The 17,814-nt window shown below is 59.6% G+C and overlaps 1 protein-coding gene across 2 annotated transcripts in view; it reads left to right on the top strand.

Moving 5' to 3' along the window:
• The first annotated feature begins 3,948 nt into the window (after positions 1 to 3,948).
• Positions 3,949 to 17,814, top strand: part of AGPAT3 (1-acylglycerol-3-phosphate O-acyltransferase 3) — an 81,226-nt gene continuing 67,360 nt past the window's right edge. The window contains exons 1-2 of one of the 2 annotated variants that reach the window (XM_047846955.1): positions 3,961 to 4,075; positions 11,958 to 12,085. The gene's annotated coding sequence lies outside the window, so the exon portion shown is untranslated. Of the gene's footprint in view, positions 4,076 to 11,957; positions 12,086 to 17,814 lie in introns of both variants that reach the window. The other variant, XM_047846953.1, reaches the window with a different exon arrangement.

The raw sequence follows: 17,814 nt of genomic DNA, 5'->3' as shown, positions 1-17,814 counted from the left end.
GGGGCGTGGGGCCACGAACGGACGTGCCTCGGACCCGCACCCACTCCGCGGGCTGGGGCTGCGCGGGGAGGGGGCCTCAGGCTGCGCCTCACGGCCTGGTTCTGGTGTCCCCGTCTGTACGCCCCACTCCACCCTCTGGCCCAGCTGCCCCCCCGGTCTGGCACCCCCTGACTCTACCCAGGGACTCGTGAAAGGATGCTGGTGACAGTGCACGGCTGTCAGCTGGGTGGCTCTTGTCAGAACAGGCCCTGCGCTCAGGTCACAGGTCCTCAGGGCCCACAGCTCGGCCACCGCACCCAGAAGTTACTACCGTCCCCACGTGGCAAACTGAGGCACCCACCCTCAGAGCTGGGGCGAGGCTGGATCCAAACCCAGGGCTTCACCCCTGCACAGAGGGCTTCCCCACGTGCTGGACGTTGGCCCAAGGTTGGTCCTTGGCTAGGCACTGGCTTCACCCGCTCTTGTGACCTTGACTTTGACCTCCAGGCTGATCAGGCCAGGCTTCTCTCCAGTGCCCCGACTTGTATTCTCTAGTGACACTCGACGTCTGGAGGACGGATGTCAACCGTCTTGTCTGACTCAGACAAGGAGTCTTGTCTGACTCAGACTGGACAGTTTCTCAACAACCACCTCGGAACAGGGGCTTAGCGCACCCCAGGACTTCCAGTCTCTCTGCCAGGAAAAATCCCTTGTAGGGTTTTTGCCCTGTAGAAGCCTTTTTTTTTTAAAGTTAAGTTTATTTATTTTTGACAGAGAGAGAGGGTGTGTGAGCGGGGGAAGGGCAGAGAGCGAGGGAGAGAGAATCCCAAGCAGGCTCCGAGCTGTCGGCACAGAGCTCGACATGGGGCTTGAGCCCATGAACCGTGAGATCGTGACCTGAGCTGAAATCAAGTGTCAGTCGCTTAACTGACGGAGCCACCCCAGCTGCCCCTGCCTTAGGCTTTTGAAAAATGCCTGAGTTGGCCCCAGCTTGGTCCTCTTGGCACACTCTTGGGAACAGGGAAGTCCGGGGTGGGAACCTCTTCGTTTCACAGGAAGGGAAACTGAGACCCAAGTGTGCTGTGTCCTCGTCCGAGGTCACAGGCTAGCTCTGAGCCTTGGCCCTCGGTTCCCCCGGCAGTGGCAACCACCTGACGCCCGTGCCCAGGAAGCTGGTCCAGGAAGCCTTCCTCGGTCTGGACTCACCTGGATCCACACTGCCATCCAGGCTTGAGTAGGCCTCGGGCAGGGCTTGACGGGGGCAGTTCGCCAACAAGAGAGAATCTCCCAGCTGGAAAGACTGCTTCTAGGCTTGGGGGTAGGCAGCTGTCCGCCGTTTGGTCTTAGGATCGCCTCCTGGGCTCTGGTTTACTTACCTGTGAAACGGGATCAAGCAAGCTGGTTCTGAGATTTACAGCAAATAATGTGTGGAGTGCCTCTCCCAGGACGCACCTCACACAGCGTGGGTACTCACGTTCCACTTCCCTTCTTTTCATTCGTGCAGGGAGCCCCTCTCCCTGCACATTTGTGCCAACTCTATTCCTCTAGGTAAGACTTTTCCTTTCCCATGTTAATTTGGGCAGCTGGGGACCCGAGTCTGTCTCCCAACACAGAAGCCATCACTTGTGGGGTCAGGAGGAGCACGGGCCCTGAGGCTGGGTCAGGGTCTGGAGCCAGGCTGCCGCATCCTGGCGGACGAGACGCAGAGTTTTGCTGTGCCGGCTCAGGGCTTTGTTTGGAGAAGCAGGTGAAGTAATGCACACGGATGGGACACTCGTAAATCCTAGTGGTGACCGCATTGCCTGTCAATCTGAGCACGTGCCCTGTGTAGGGCCCAGGAAGCCTTTAGGGCTGGCTGGCTGACTTCCAAGTTCTGTTTAAATGTTTGCTCGTCTGTTCAGCTGAGCTTTTCCAGATGCAAGTTCCTTCTAGCTAAGGTCTGTATGATCACAGATTGTATCCGAATATAGATTATATTGATGGTGCTTTATTCTGTTGAGACAAATACAGTATCTTTGAGCTGATCCAGAAGTTCAAAGTAACTGTTAAGTGGCCATCAAGTGTCTAAGTGATGAGGTACATATTTTAATTAGTTTTTAAAAAGTACTTATAAAATGTGTGTATATGATTAATTTAAAGATTACCACCCATCAACAATAAAGTTTACTTAATCCCTGCGCAGCAGATAACAGTCTCATATTCACCCTTCCAGGAGTGTTCTGGATGTATATATGCATATATTGCTTTTTAATACAGGAAGTGGATCGTTGTAAACCATTGCCCTGAAACTTCACTCCCATTTAAAAAAATTTTTTTAAAGTTTATTTATTTCAAGAGAGAGAGTGAGCGGAGGAGGGACAGAGAGAGAGAGACAGAATCTCAGCCAGGCTCTGGGCTGTCAGCACAGAGCCCCCCACAGGGGGCTCCATCCCATGGTCCTGGGATCATGACCTGAGCCACCATCAGGAGTCAGATGTTTAAGAGACTGAGCCACCCAGGCGCCCCATCTCTCTCTCTCTTAACTTTACAAATCTTGGAAATTGTGTAACATTAGCATATACAGAATTACCATATACATTTTTCAATGTTCTAAGAAGTATTAAATGAGTGTGCTGGAGTTTATTTAACCAGGTGTCCGTGAGTTGCTTTCAGATTTCTCTAATTCTGTGCTGTGCGTCAGAACGTGCTTGTGTCCACATCTGGGAGTCCCTGTGGGAAGTCACCTGTAGGACAAGAGGACAACTCCAAGGGGCGGTGTGGGCTCCCGGGTTTCACAAGTATTACATTTCCACCAACACCGCAAACCAGAACTCTTTTTCAAGGCTAAGGGAACTGTGAGTAGAACAGGTGCACGTGTGTTTATTTTATTTTATTTTTAGTCCAAGTGTTTTCTGAAATAATTGGAGGAAGTTTAAAATAAGGCACAGCTGACGGCAACGGCGCCTGATATTTTCGATAGTTTTCCAATGAAACTGGTCCAAGTTAGGGAGGTCCAGCGGGACCTGAGGACCTCCACAGGCGGCAAGTCACGCGAGGTACCACGTAGAGAAAGCAGAGTGGAGATGACCCCCCCCCCCCAACCCAGGCCGTTTCCAGGCTCAGACATCAGCAGGTGCTCCGTGAGGGGCTCGCTCGGGTGCTTTGGAGCCAAGAGGGCAGAGCCATCGGCGACCGGGCCTGGAGGTGTGGCTATCTAGGCAGGTCACAGCCGGGCTCCCCCAACCAGTTCCGGGAAGTTTCCTCCCGGGTCAAATGCGGATACAATGTTGCCAGCCTGGTGCCAACTATACATAAGTCAAAGGGCGCTGCACGTGGGTCTGAAATGTATCCTCGCGCGGAGCTGGAGCCCCGGCTCCCAGGATGGTCCCCACGTTGACGCGGGCCACCCAACCCCATGGGGCGGCAAACCCCACACGGACCGGACCAGGGGAGGAGCTCCCGCCCGGAAACAACCCCAGTGCCCCGGGGGAGGGGGGAACCCCCAGGGAGCCGGGGAAACGAGGGGGGTGGTCTCCTGACCTGAGGTGCCTTCTCCCTGCCCCCCCATCATACTGTGCCGCCCGGTCCCCTCCCTGCGTCAGCCCTGCCCCCCTGCCCCACCTCGCTGGTCCTGCACCCCACGTGCGCCGCCGGCTCCCATCTCTGCCTCGGATTCACGGGCGTCCGTTACCGACCTCTGCCAGAGTCCCCCCAACCCCCCTCCCCGGTGTCCCGTGTCCCCCACGTGTCCCCCGTCCCCCACGTGACCCAGCGTGTACCCCGGGCCACCCCCCCGCGCCTTCATCCGAGTCCCCCCCCCGCGTGCCCCCCCCGCGTGTCCCCGCGTGTCACCCCCCCGCGTGTCCCCCCTCCCCGCGCGCCGGCGGAACTGTGGGATCGCCGCGCACAGGAAGTGGCGGGGCGGCGCGGCCGAGGGCGGAGGGCGGCGGGCCGGGCGGGGCGGGATGGGGGCCGGGGGCGGCGGGCGCCGCACTAGCTGAGGCCCGACGCAGGGCCGGGCGCGCCCAGGGCCGGAGCGCAGCGGCCGGAGGGGCCGCGGAGGCGACGCCGAGGCCGCGCGCGCGCGCGCGCGACGAGCAGGTGGCGGCGGCTGCAGGTGAGCGGCGCGGCCCCTGCCGAGGTCGGGCCCCCCCCCCTCCCGCCGCCCGCGGTCGCCCCCACCCCACTCCCCGCCGCCCGAGGTCGTCGCCCGCCCGAGGTCGCCCCCCCGCACCGCCCCCCCTCCTCCCGAGGTCGGCCCCTGGCCCCGCGCCGGGCGGAGCGCAGCCGGCCCTATGCGGCGTGGGGCCTGCGGGAGGACGGGGTGGCGGGGCGGGGGGTGGTCCGCGGGCCCGGGTCCTCCCCGCACCGCCGGCCTCCCGGCGCCTGGTCCGGCCGAGGCCCAGGACACCTCCCCGTCCGCCCCCCACTCAGGCCGCTGCAGCCCGGGGTGGGGGGGCACGCGGGGCCTGGCGGGGGGGGGGCGCTGGGGGACGGGGCGCCCCGGGAGGGGACGGGCGGCCCAGGGCTATGGGAGGGCGCGACCCCCTGTCCCTTGTCCCCTGTCTCCCCGCGGACTCTGCTCCCCTCCGCTCCCCCCTCCCTGCCGACGCGAGGCGGCCCCTGCCGGGCTGGTGGGGGGGGGGCACAGGGGACCTGGGACCCCGCGGGGCGCCCGCGACCCCGCCCGCCCGTGGCCACGGCTTAGTTTCACTCTTTGCTCAATCAGAGGGCGGGCTGCAGGTGGGGTGGCGGGTGCCGAGTTTTCCGATTTGACTTTGGCGTTTGGACCAAGGCCGACTGTGAATTTCCACCGTTCAGTGATGGGGTCAGTCAGTAATGCCAGAGCCATTCGGGGCAAGAGCCGCCTCCACCCCCACGGCCACCCGGAGGACCCCGGAACGTTGGACGCCAAGGTTGTCGGGAAAGGAGGTTTATTAGCAGTTGAAGCTACCTTGAAAAATTGTGCAGTTTTTTTTTTTTTTTTTTTTTTTTTAACTTTGAGAGAAGTTCAGTTGCGGTGGGGAAGATGCCTTCCTAAATGGCTTCCTTGGCCTTTTTTTTTTTTTTTTTTTTTTTAAAGCACAATACCAACAGTCTTGTCTAAGGGGTTCCTTTTTGTAGGAAATACAGTCTCATGAGAAGGAAAAGTGAGGGCTGTTGGCCTTGAGAGAGGCTGGTTTGGGAAGTAGCTGGCCATGTGGGAAGTGACGATTATCCCAGAGAACCCCAGTCCACCACCGGGTGCTGGTGCTGCTGGGGCCCCGGGGTGCTGCTGGGGCTCGGGGTGGCGGGGCTACACCCAGAGAACCCCTCCTTGCTTCCCGTTCCTGCTCCGCAGCCTGACTGTACTCATGTAGGGATTACTCATCAGTGTTTCGTCTGCTTAAAAGTTTCAGGAGGGGTCTTGGGCTGATTCTGAACATTCTTTAATATGCCCCCTTCCTTGCTGTTCCCTCCCCCTGTTCTAGACCATCGTGACCACATCCCCCCCGGCCGCCCTCAAAGTTTCAGAATTAGCCTGTTACGGCCCCTTTCTGAACCACGCTTAGGGGTCTTGATTACGCTGTTTAAAAGAGAGGTTACATGGCATTGACGTGCAGAGCAGGAAGGGCCTCTCGGCCCTGGAAGGTGCAGTTGCCTTAATGTTTTGAACCCGGTGTCGTGTGCACGCAGAGTGGCCGTGCTTGGTGGGAGTTCGAAGCTCACCCACCTGGGGGATCTCTACCTAAGGTCTGTGTCCTGGAAATGGCCTGCAGCACGCGGGAGAGCAGGTGAAAGTCCGTGTCGTAGGATGGACGGTCAGGGAAGGTGCCGGAGGGGTGCTTCAGTGGGCAGAGTGGGGATTCTCGCAGCGCCTCCGGAGAGGGTGCCCTTGCCCCTGGACTGGCCCATGTGGCCGGCTCTGCTCCTGCACGAATGCTTCCGGGCCTGTGTGAAGGTCTGTGGGCCAGCACTGGGGAAACAAAGGAGTTGTTTTGTTTTGAAAGGCAGAAAAAGTGCATCCACCGAAGTGATCTGGTCTGTCCATGTTTGCTCCGGCTTCCCATGTTAATTAGGGTTGCCCCTGATACACGGGGTTAGCCCTCCGGACGTGTGACCTCGGATCACACTTCAACCTTGGAAAAGAGTAGTCTGAGAAAACAGAGTCCTTGCTGCCTGCTGAAGGGTGGGTCACAGATCAGCATGGCCAGATTTAAACTAAGATCCCCTGGCTCCCATCTTCCGAGACCCCACCATCTGCTAAAAGTCCGTATGTGTTTACCTGTGGTCAAATCAGAGGTAGAAATACCAGGATCCCTATACACAGGAAAAATGTAGAGTAGACGCTGTGTTTGAGAAGAGCCAAATTTACTGGATTTTTGGAGGGGGAGGGTCTGGTTCCCTTGCCCAATCACGTTTCGCCCCTGAAATGCACACTTGGCTGTTGACTTGCAGACTGACTGAACATGGGAGACACGAGAGGCACACGTGGTGTAGACCAGGTGCCCTCACTGTTAGCAGTGAGCCCCTATCATCGTCAAAACACACTTCTGGCAAAAGCAGTGTTTTCTTACCACCCCCCCCCACCCCCCGCCTTATCAAAACTCTGCTAGTTTATCGGTACAACTTGCGGCTCATTGATATTTATAGAGCAAAGCATTGGTCGTGAGCGGCTACATTTGCCCGTTTCCTTTTTCATGATGTGTATAAGGTAAGATCTTTAGTTACTCAGCCTTATTGAGAAATTGACTTACAGTAAGGGTGGACTGAATTTTGTAAAGCAGTCGTTCAGAAACTTCGTGCATTTTACTTTTGGTTAACCAAAGAATGTTTGAGGCTTTAAATGAGTTATCTCAAGCTGTAAAGCGAAACGTCTTTCACTTAATCTGCTCTTTCTAAAACTACCTCGTAATCATCTTAACATTAATCGCGAATTCCCAATCTCAGAATGCCGCATTTTAGGCAAACGCATCAGTGGTTTATCTTCGGACAGACTTCCTTTCAGATATTGGAAGAATTCCCCGTGTTTTGATTATCTTTGTTGAGCAAAGTGTGAGAGCTGGTAATCTTGGGAGGGCATCTGTGTGCTTGGGAGGGGGGCCCAGGCTCTCAGAGACTGGCCCGGAGGCTGTGGTCCGGGGGTGCCCGGAAGGGTCGCAGGTAGGATGCATCTTAGATGTGGTCTGAGCAGATCTGTATGTGACAGGCCAGAGTGCTTTTGCATCACACAGGACTCGGGACTGAGGCCTGGCGCAGGGGTGAGAATAGCAAGCCAGCAGCTGGCCGAGAGGCCTGTCCCCAGGCGACTCGGGAGGCCATGCATTATTAATGTGGATCTTCTCGATTCCTTTCTGAAAGTGGGTGGGGAGTGAAATCGGTAACAAAGAACGCTAGTAACGAAGTCTACTTGGAGCGGTAGTAAAAAGCTGTGTGCTGCGACCAAATACCTTTCCCCAGGTTTGTTGCTCAGCGGTGACTTGTATGTCCCCAGAGTTGCGAACCTGGGCGGGGAGCTGAGTCCTAGAGTTCCAGAGACGGCGGCTCTTCTCCTGTCATCGGCGACCTGAAGACCGTAGGAGCATACGCTGACTTTAAAAGTGTCCCCTGCCTTGTCACTTGGGCTGTGCATCTTGGTCTGTGACGGCAGCTATAATTACCGTGAGGTGTTTTATGTGCAGATTATATTGTTAGATTCTTGAAACAGCTGTGTAAGGACCGTGGCAGGTCCCTGTTCGCAGATGGAGAAAACTGAGTCGGGGGAGCATGGCTGGGGTTGCTCAGCCAGCAAGTGAGGAATCTAGATTTCAAACAAAGGTCTTACTGCATCCAAGGCGCCTTGATGCTCAGAAAACTCAATGTATGAAAAAAAAAATCGACATACTGAAACTAAGCGGTTGGCTTCACGTAAGTAGTCCTTTGACAACTTTTCGCTTACAGAAGGCTGCGCTGGGTGGGCCGGGGAGCAGAGATCCCCATCTAAGGTGATAGAAACGGATACACGCTGGATAGGGTGTTGCACTGGGGAAGAATTCAGTGCATCAAGTTCATGTGTGCTCGGAGGCATTATGCACACGGCGGGAGCAGAATGAGGCACTGTCTGAGGACGGACGTATCGAATGGGCGGTGATGGGGTCAGGCTTCTACACACTGACTTCTCCTCTAGACACCGTCCAAGTCTAACTGGAGTGGTTGGATGATCGTGCCATTTATCAGGATACACATATCCCCGTGTTCAGAGAGGAATCAGTCCATTGGTCTACCTTGCAAAATAAGGTTTAGTTGTGGCGAGTTTTGCCCAGATAAGAAGCGTTAAACAAGGGCTGCAACGGTTTGGGTTACGCAGGAAGCAGATGTGAAAACAGCAGTGCAGAGGTGTGCTGGGAGAGATGCCCGTGGGGGCCGAGGGTCGTGGGGTGCATCAGTGCGGGGGGGGGGAACCCTGGGGCCACCGTGCTGGTCTGACGCGGTGAGAGGAGACAGGGACGGGCTGGGGAGGAAGGACCTTGGCGCAGCCCTGAGCAAGTCTTGGCCTGGGGTCCCGGGGGAGGGACCGCCGTCCCTCAGGTCCCACTGGCCTGTGGAAGGCACGCTCCTGCTGTGTGGCAGGTTCTCTCTCGGGGGCGTCGAAGCTGCACGACTGCCTCACAGGCGACGTTCAGTGACTTGGTAATCAGCAGAAGTAGAATGGCCTGGTAAAAATAATTGCGCGGCACGGGTAGCATTGTGGTTTTGTTTCAGGAGGAGCCGTGTGGCCGCGGCAGGGGTCCTGAGGCTGATCCGTAGCTGCTTCCCTGTACCTGCGCGTGAGCGGAGTCTGCATCCGCTAGTGGGGACCACCAGGCGCTTCCGGACGGGCAGTGGTTAGAGCACACACGTCAGCACGCGGTGGTGCGTTCCCTGTCTTGAGGCGGGGTGCGCACCACGGTTACTTGGGTCCCAGAAACTGCTAGAAGATGCGTTACGGCCTGCCGTTCTCTCTTGCTCTGGGCCAGCACGGCATGTTCCTGGGGCCCCAGCTGCTTTGCAGCGTTTACTTTCCTTTATGTGTTAGGGGTTACTGGGCGTAAGCATTTCTGTTTCCGTAAACGAAACTGTCCATAAACAGTTGCGAACACCGGTTCTGACGGGGGCCAGGCAGGAAGGGGGGCCAGTGGAAACGTAGGCGTGAGGCACCGGGGGTGGCTCTGTGGACAGGAGTGATGGCCGAGTGCCTCTTCCTCCGGCCTGCTCGCCGGACCTCCCCCACCGGCTGCCAGCACTACCCCAGCGGGCATGGCCCCAGAATGGACTCCCAGCACCTCACCTCCAGCACGGAGCACTTAGCTCCAGCAATGAACACTCAGCTCCAGCACTGAGCCCCCAGCACTGAGCACTCAGCCCTAGCAGTGAGCCCCTAGCACTGAGCACTGAGCCCCTAGCACTGAGCACTCAGCCCCAGCACTGAGCCCCTAGCACTGAGCACTCAGCCCCTAGCACTGAGCACTCAGCCCCAGAACTGAGCCCCTAGCACTGAGCACTCAGCTTCAGTACTGAGCCCCCAGCACTGAGCACTCAGCCCCTAGCACTGAGCCCCTAGCACTGAGCACTCAGCTCCAGCACTGAGCCCCCAGCACTGAACACTCAGCCCCAGCACTGAGCCCCTAGCACTGAGCACTCAGCTCCAGCACTGAGCACTCAGCCCCAGCACTGAGCACTCAGCCCAAGCACTGAGCACTGAACCCCTAGCACTGAGCACTCATCTCCAGCACTGAGCACGCAGCCCCAGCACTGAGCACTGAGCCCCTAGCACTGAGCACTCATCTCCAGCACTGAGCACACAGCTCCAGCACTGAGCCCCTAGCACTGAGCACTGAGCCCCTAGCACTGAGCACTCAGCTCCAGCACTGAGCACGCAGCTCCAGCACTGAGCCCCTAGCACTGAGCACTGAGCCCCTAGCGCTGAGCACTCAGCTCCAGCACTGAGCATGCAGCTCCAGCACTGAGCCCCTAGCACTGAGCACTCAGCTCCAGCACTGAGCACGCAGCTCCAGCACTGAGCCCCTAGCACTGAGCACTCAGCTCCAGCACTGAGCACTCAGCCCCAGCACTGAGCACTCAGCTCTAGCACTGAGCAATCAGCTCCAGCACTGAGCCCCAGCACTCAGCACTCAGCCCCAGCACTGAGCCCCTAGCACTGAGCACGCAGCTCCAGCACTGAGCCCCTAGCACTGAGCACTCAGCTCCAGCACTGAGCACTCAGCTCTAGCACTGAGCACTCAGCTCCAGCACTGAGCCTCAGCAGTTAGCACTCAGCTCCAGCACTGAACCCCCAGCCAGTGTGTCCCCCAGCACGGATCCCTGGCCAACATGGCCAGGTAGGCGCAGGACTAGAGGGACTAGATCTGTGGTCTGCCAGGACAAGCCAGAAATCTGGATTTTTTTTTTAGCAATCTGGATTTTTATATATGATTATTTATTTTTAACACACTGCAGACCAAATAAAAAATGTTGCTGCCTGAATTCAGCCTGTAGAGAAGTTGAGGTGGTAATTTTTACAGCCCCTGGTCAGAAATGTTTGATTTCTGAACTGGAGTAAACTGGGCTAGTGAGGTGACACCACGGGGCAGTTCCTGAATGCACGTGAGAGAGGCAAAAACACAGGTAACAGGTGCCCAAGCCTCCACGTGCAGGTGGAAACCAAAAGGATGGTCCGTCCCTCTCAAGCAGGGCTGCTGGAAGCGGGTGGGGTTGTCCGATGGCAGGGGCAGGACCAGAGAAGATGGCACAAGAGAGCCCGTGTCCTGCGGGAAACGGGAACTCTGTCCGTCCCTGAATGCACCGGGAGGCCCTCCTCGGGTCTACACAGAGATGAGGTCTGTGAGAACTGACCCCGACCCGTGCCAGCCGTGCGCGCTTGCGTCCGCAGGTGGGGGCTCCCGGTGGCGGGGCTCGGGCCCGCGGGCCCGCGCGGTGGTCCTGGGCTGTGGCTCACACCCGCCCCACACCGCACGCCCACCAGCAGCCGGCGGGTGGATCCCATTCATGCAGAGAATGGACGCAAGCGCCTCTGGCGGGGGCCTCGACATGCCTCTCCAGTCCTGCCTCGTACCCACGGTCCCGCGTGTTTTCTGAGTTCCTTCACCCGGTTTCCCGCTCGGCGCCTCACCTGTAGGTCTGTACCGTCCGTGTTCTCCATCTTTCCTTTTATGGGCCATGCCTTCCGCGTGGCGCTAAGGGTCCCCGGGGGCACTCACGCTCTATCCTGTGTTTTCTCGTGGGAGTTCTCAAGTTTGCCCCGCCGAAGTGCCCCTCCCTCCGGAGCGGTCTGTCTGTGGGGAGAAGTAGGGAGCCCGGGGCTCTGGCGTCCCCACGTGGAATCCCGGTTGTCCCACGTGCGGGCCCCTCTCCCTGCTGACGTCGTGCCGCCGTGGCCCTGTCTGTCTGGTCCTCTGTCCCCCTGTCCCTCAGCCGCCCGCTCTCTGCACGTCCTCCCTGCTCTTTGCTCCGTGGTGCACGTTAAAGTCGGCTTCCGAGTCTCATGAAAAACTGTTGGGGTTTTGACCGCAGTGGCACTGACTCTCTAGGTCACCTGTTTCACTGACGCTGTCCTCCTGCTGTAGAGCTGGCCTCGCCTCCGTCTGTGGCGACAGTCGTGGCTTTCAGTGAGGCTCCGGCAGGTCCCACGGCCTGTCTCACTCTCTGCGGTCAAATTTATTCCCAGGCGCCCTTATCGCTTCTATTGCTTTTGTAAGTGGCACGTTTAAACTTTGTTTTGTATTAAAAGTTTTTTCAAGCTCCGTGTTGGCGTTGAGCAGGCACGCATTTGATCTGGGGTGTTGCCTGGACAGCCAGCCGCCTTCGCGGTCTGTTCCGTCATCCGTACGTAAATATTCAGGAGTTTCTGCGTGGACGTCCCTGCCGTCTCGGGGTGGCGAGGGCTTTGTTTCCTCCTCATGCCCTCCTGCCCTGTGGCCGGGCCGGGGCCTTCCGGATGGTGCTGAATGGAAGCGCGACAGGGCGTCCTTGCCTTGTTGCAGATTTGAGGGGAGCCCTGTGACCGCTTCCCCTCCCGACACCGGCGCAACAGTGACGCGACTCCGAATCCTGGATCCGCATCCTCCCCTGCTCCCCCTGGGATCACAAGTGGCAAGAGAAGCAGACGGAGGTGAGAGACCGCCCCACCGTGGTCATCGGGGGGCGTGGGGATGGAGCCCCGGTCAGGCCCTGGCCTGCACACCAGGGGCCACGGCCAGAAAAGGTGCAGAGACCAAGCGCTGGGGCCGGCGTGGGGCGGACGGAGCCCCACTGTGGGTGCGAAGGGGCGCTCGCGGTGCAGATCGTGTGGCGGGACCTGCCGGGGAGGCGGCCTCACTCCTGGGCACGCACCAGTGAGCGCACGGCAGGGCCCGTGCGCTCAGTGTCCCGGCCGCTGTGGTTCTGATGCTCAAACCCCGGGATCGCTCTCCCTGCCCGTCTCCAAAGAGAATGAAGAGGTAGCTTCTGGAATATTCACGCGGTGGGAGAGGAAGGAGGCAGTTACAGGTGCAGGCACGTGTGTGCGTCTTGTGGGTCAGCCGAGCAGAGGGAGGGAGGGAGGCCCGGAGGGCGGCCGAGCCCTGATTCGCTCCACACGGAGCCAGCGAGGCAGCCCGCGCTGGGCGTGGGGAGGGGGCTTCCCGGGAGGGCAGGGGCGTGCAGCTGCTCCGGGGGGCATGGCGACATGCCCTCCCTAGAGCCACGTGTGGGTCACACGGGCGTGTGTGGCTTATAGAAGTCTGAGCAGCGCACCTGCGGTGTGAGCCCTTTTCTACACGTCCAGTAGGTTTAAATTAAAAGTTCGGAAAAGGTGGAAGAGAGAGCTGTCGATACAGAAGACGGGCCAGGGAACCCAGCACACGTGTCGTCCGCAGCCCAGAGCCTGGTGAGGAAGCCGGGACGGCAGCCCACGGCCGCGCTCGTGAGCGGGACTCTAGTATGAGAGCCGCCTGGACCCCAACCCGGACCCCGACGGGGCCGCAGAGAGACCCTCCCGGCAGATGTCCCACTTACACGTGCTGCGTGCAGCCGCACGGTCGCCTGGCCGGGAGACCAGAGCGGGCAGCCTGGACTCTCCCACGGGACAACCCACGACGGGCCAGGGGCGCCACAGGAGAGAGCACGGGGGCTGCAGACTCGCTCGGCCGCGCTGGACTTCAGGGCGGTCGGCTCCGCCACGCGCCCACGGTGGCGGCGGGAGGGTGGCCCACGGCTCTGACCGAGAGGCTCGGGGCAGCGACGGGGCTCCTCAGGGTCCTACGCGACCACACTCCCGGGACGCGTGCTCCAGGTCAGGTGACTTGGCAGGTGTGAGGTGGCCCGGGCGGGGCCGTGCACCGGCACCCACCGGAGGCCCGAGTCTGGGGGCCGGTTGGCTGAGCCGGGAGAGGCCCCCATGCCTGCACGCCGCACAACCGAGAAATGGGGACAGCCTTCCTTTACCCCAGGAAGGCTCCCCGGGTTTGGAAGAACGCATGTGGGGTGGGGGAGGGGTGGGAGCCCTCTTCAAGCTTTCTTGTGTCCCATGATGACGTCCCAGGAGGGACTCCAGTGGAACGGGGTTCCTTCCCGCGTGGGGTGGGGCAGCGCGGCGGGGGTGCCGACGTTGACACGCCTCCTCGGACGATGTCATCCGTTCGACAGTGAAATTACGGGAACAGAGAATGCTTATTTTTCCGCACAGATGCCCCCTTTTGGGGTAGAAGTTGGCGTTTATGCCCAGAAGTGTATTTTGCTGGAACTGTCTTACAAAGAGCCTCTCTGCGAGCGTCGAGCGGATCACATAAGATTTTTCCATCCATCCGTTAATTTGGTGAAGCCATGAGGAGCTTCTTTGCCTTCCTGGACACCCCGTCTGGGCCGCGGGTCACTGTTTTCTGCTCCGTTGCTGTGTTTGGTCGCGACGTCCATGACGTTTCGTTTGGGGTTGTCTGCGCCCGTCACCAGAGTGAGTCTGGCCGGCGATCGTCCCGTATCACACCGTCCTCGTCCGGCCCGGCGTCTGGATTGTGCCGGTCTCCTAACCGGAGTCGGGCACCGTTGCCCCTTTCTGTGCTGTGTAAGACACATCACATAAGCTCGAGACTGTGTGTGTCTTACGTGGATTCTTGGTCTGCGTAGATCCTAGTTCACGCCCTGGTTCGGCTGCAGATCTGTTCGGGTTTCCCGACCCTTGTTCTGGGGAGGAATGCGCGTGTGTAACAGGCGGCCCCAGCGCTTGCTGGCTTTAAACAGCAGCACGTGTCGTCTCCCAGTTTCCGTGGTCCAGGAGCCCAGGCACAGCCTGGCCGGGTCCTCAGGCTCCGCACTCTCACCGGCCGCCGTCGTCCCTGAAGGCTCGGCGGAAGGACCTGTTCCCAACTTCGCTCCCGTGTGGCGGTCAGGATTCAGCTCCTTGCCGGTCGTTCTGAGGGCCTCCCAACACGCCGCTTGCCTGCAAGCGAGGGGCAGAACGTGCCGGCGGGACGGAAGCCACGGGCGGTGAAGCCTCATCCCAGACGCGGCCCATCTTTGCTTTTGTTGCACTGTTTTTGTTGGAAGCCCGTGGTGAGGAGCAGCCCGCCCTCGGGGGAGGGGATCACGCGGGGGTGCGAACCGGGGGACCGTCTTCAGGCTGCCCACCACGCCGTCCGCGTCATTAGCCTTCTCGGTTCCTTGGTGCGAAGGTCGGAACATTTTGTTCTTAAGTCCCTGCCGTACCCGACGTGAAGTTCCCTTGTTCCCTGCTACGGTTGCTGCTGCCCTTTATTCTTGACTCATCCTGGCAGAGGCTTCTCTCCGATACCTTAGTGCTCACAGAGAGCCGGCGTTCCGTCCTGTGGCTCACTGGTGCTGTTTCTTTGCTTCTCCGCGTCATCGTTTCTGGCCGTGCTCCCCGGGCTGATTCTGGCGTTCTCTTTCTAGGTTACCGAGTTGACTCATTACCGCTGTCTATTCTTTATCATTTTTCCTAAGCGTTGCTTCTTAACTTTCAGGCTTGATTTCTAGCCTGAGACTGTCGGGCTGTAACTTTCTTCTCGGCTCAGCTCTGCTGTCCTCTGCAGTCGGTTTGCGATGCTCTCACTGTTCAGTGTCAGCACTTTAAATTCCTGTTCTTCCGCAACCCGTGGGTGATGCAGAAGCACTTTTGTTTCCTCAACGCACGGGGGTTTTAGGTTGTGTTTTTATTATTGACTTTGGCTCAGAAGCCCTGCGTTCAGAGGACACGGTCCGTGTGGCCTGACTCTGCCCCGTTTTTGAGATTTGGGTTGCGTCACGGCCCTGTGCTCTGGCCGCCGCGGTGGCCGCCCTGGCGTCGGCTGTGGGGCCAGCTGGCCTTCCTGTGCCCGTCTCCGGTTTTCTCGGGGCCATTCTCCTCTCCCCTCCCTCTGGCGGCCTTCAGCCTCACTGTGGCACGGCTGGGGCGGGGTGGGGGCGGGGGTGGGGAGGCTTGCTTCTCACTTATCCTGCTGTGGATTCCGTGTGCTTCCTGCAGATAAAGTGTTGCGCCTTTTAGTAATTCTGGAGAAATTCTGGCCACGAGTTTGTTGAACTCCGTGTCTCCCTCACGCTTAACTTCGTGGCGCGTCCTGTGGCCTCTTGTTGGAGCTGCTTGCGTTTCGGTCATTTTGTGCTGCCCCGGGGCGGTTCCCCAGGCCTCCGGCCCTGCCACCTGCTCCGTGTCGTCTCGTCTGCCGGTCAAGCAGCCTGTTAAACTTTTCGTCCCACTGATCATAGCTCTTGCTTTTAAAAGTTCTCTTTGGTCCCTTCCCAAGCTGCCCCTTTTCTGACTTGGTATTTTCTTCCTTGCATATTCCGACCTCCACTGCGACGTGCAAACGCTGTATGCAGCAGCTAATAGCAGAATACTAACCATCATGGTGGTCCTAACACCCGACTCGACGCGTCTCGGGGTTCAGTCCCACCGCTGGTGCTGCTGCCTCTTGCCCCCGGTTTCTGGTGTGCTCAGTAACACAGGCTTCTGTCCCCGTGAGCTCCACGGGGAGGCTCTGCTCCTGCCAGGCCCCCCGGAGCGGCACTGGCCTGGGACCGGTTTAGGTTAATTTTCTGTACCCACGAAGGGACTTCTAACGACGTCACTGACCAATCGGAAGAAGGGTGATGCCAACACGGGATTCTGACCGCAGGGGAAGGGACAAGACTGGTGTGGACGCAGGTCGCTCGGGGAGAGACCGGTGTGCCGTCGGGGAGTTGGAAGCTGAGAAGATGTCCTCGTCAAGTGCCTCAGCGAGGTTGGGACACCGGGCTTTGTCCTCAGCGGCCCCTGCTTTCCGTCAGCGTCTCTGCGTCCAGGCGAGGTGACTCCTGCTGCTTCAGAGTCACGTTTCGACAGCTGTTATTATTCGAGTGAGGCCTGCTGGGTCGCAGGAGAGCCGCACAGGGAGCTTGCCAGGCCTGGCCCGAGAGCGGGACCTCTTCCATCTGAGCAGGTGACAGGTCATGGACGTAGGCGTTGGAGCCAGAAAATAAATGGAAAGACCGTTCGGCATCTAGAACGAGGTGATTCTCGGGGCTTGTCTGAGGCTGTCTTCGTGCTGTGCAGTGACCAGCCCCCCCAGGGCGGGTCCCCAGGCCTCCACGTCCTGTGGCACACGGCCATCGCCTCTCAGGGGGGCCTCCCCGTCTCAGTGGTGCCTTTCTGTCCATTCTGCTGCCACCCTTCCCGTGTCTCCCCGGGTCCTGCCAGGGATCCCCTCCCTCCCCGCCCCTTCACACACCTTCCTCAACAGCACTCTTGCCCTCCTTGCCCGGTGAATTCTTTTTCTTTTCAAAAAAAATTTTTTTTAATTTTAGAGGGGGCGCACATGGGTGGGACAGGGGCAGAGGAGGGAGACAGAGAACCCCAAGTAGACTCCCCACTCAGCACGGAGCCGGATGCGGGGCCCGATCCCACAACCCCGGGATCGTGACCTGGGCCGAAGTCAAGAGTCGGGCGCTCGACCAACCGAGCCGCCAGGCGCCCGCTTCCTGGTGAGTTCTCACGCACCCTCAACTCGGCTGTTGCTTTGCTGGGGAAGCCGCCCCCGTCGCGAGTCCGAGTGAAGACACGCGCACACGCACGCACACTCTCAGCGCACGGTGCCGCCTTGTTACTGTCTTTGTGGCCCGGCTTCTCCCGCTCACGCTGCGCTTCTGCCCTTGGCGTCCGGGGAAGGCCCTGAAGGCCGGTCTCCGCTGCGCTCTGTGCAGCCGGGCTGCCCCGTGACGGCACTTGGGGCAGGGCGCGCGGGAGGCGACGTCGCACGCGGCCGCACGCGGTGGGTCGAGGCCGGGCCAGAGCGCCCCGAGGAGGGTGCTGCGGACCGGCGGGCACCCCACCCAGGAGGGAGAGCGAGGAGAGAAGCGAGGGCTGAGCTCTGCGCGGGCTTGTCCCCAACGGGCCGCGTGGCAAGGGTCCCCGCGTGTTTGTCCTCTGGCGCTGGCTTCGCCCTGCCTTTCCCCTTGGGCGGAGCCGAAGGACAGGGTGACCGTTGTCCGTGTCTGTTGCCATCTACGCCCGAGGAAGCGTGGTGGCATCATGGCGGAGCGGCTCGCCGTGTCCTGCCGTGTTTCTGGAACGTGGCAGAGGCCGGGGTGCTGACGGTGGCCGGTCCGCCAGCCCGCACCAACTCCGGGTTCTCCTTGTTGCTGAGTCATTTCACGGCTCAGCTCGTCTGACGGGAGCGTCCCCTTCTCCCTAAAGCCACCGGGCACTGCTCGCTGCCGAGTTCCCGTGTGGCGGTCGCCTGGCTGTTTGCAGGGGACGCGGAGGGCCCCGGCCACCTGCTGTTGTGTTGACGGGATGCCGCCAGCCTCCCCGGTGTGTTGGGTGCCGCGTGTGCGAGCTGAGGGCCACGCGGACCCGAGCGTCTGGTGCTG

The sequence above is a fragment of the Prionailurus viverrinus genome, unplaced genomic scaffold, assembly GCF_022837055.1.
Source record: "Prionailurus viverrinus isolate Anna unplaced genomic scaffold, UM_Priviv_1.0 scaffold_42, whole genome shotgun sequence".
In the NCBI taxonomy this organism is placed as follows: domain Eukaryota; kingdom Metazoa; phylum Chordata; class Mammalia; order Carnivora; family Felidae; genus Prionailurus; species Prionailurus viverrinus.
Note: the sequence above shows the minus strand (reverse complement) of the source record. Positions and strands in the feature narration are given on the sequence as shown.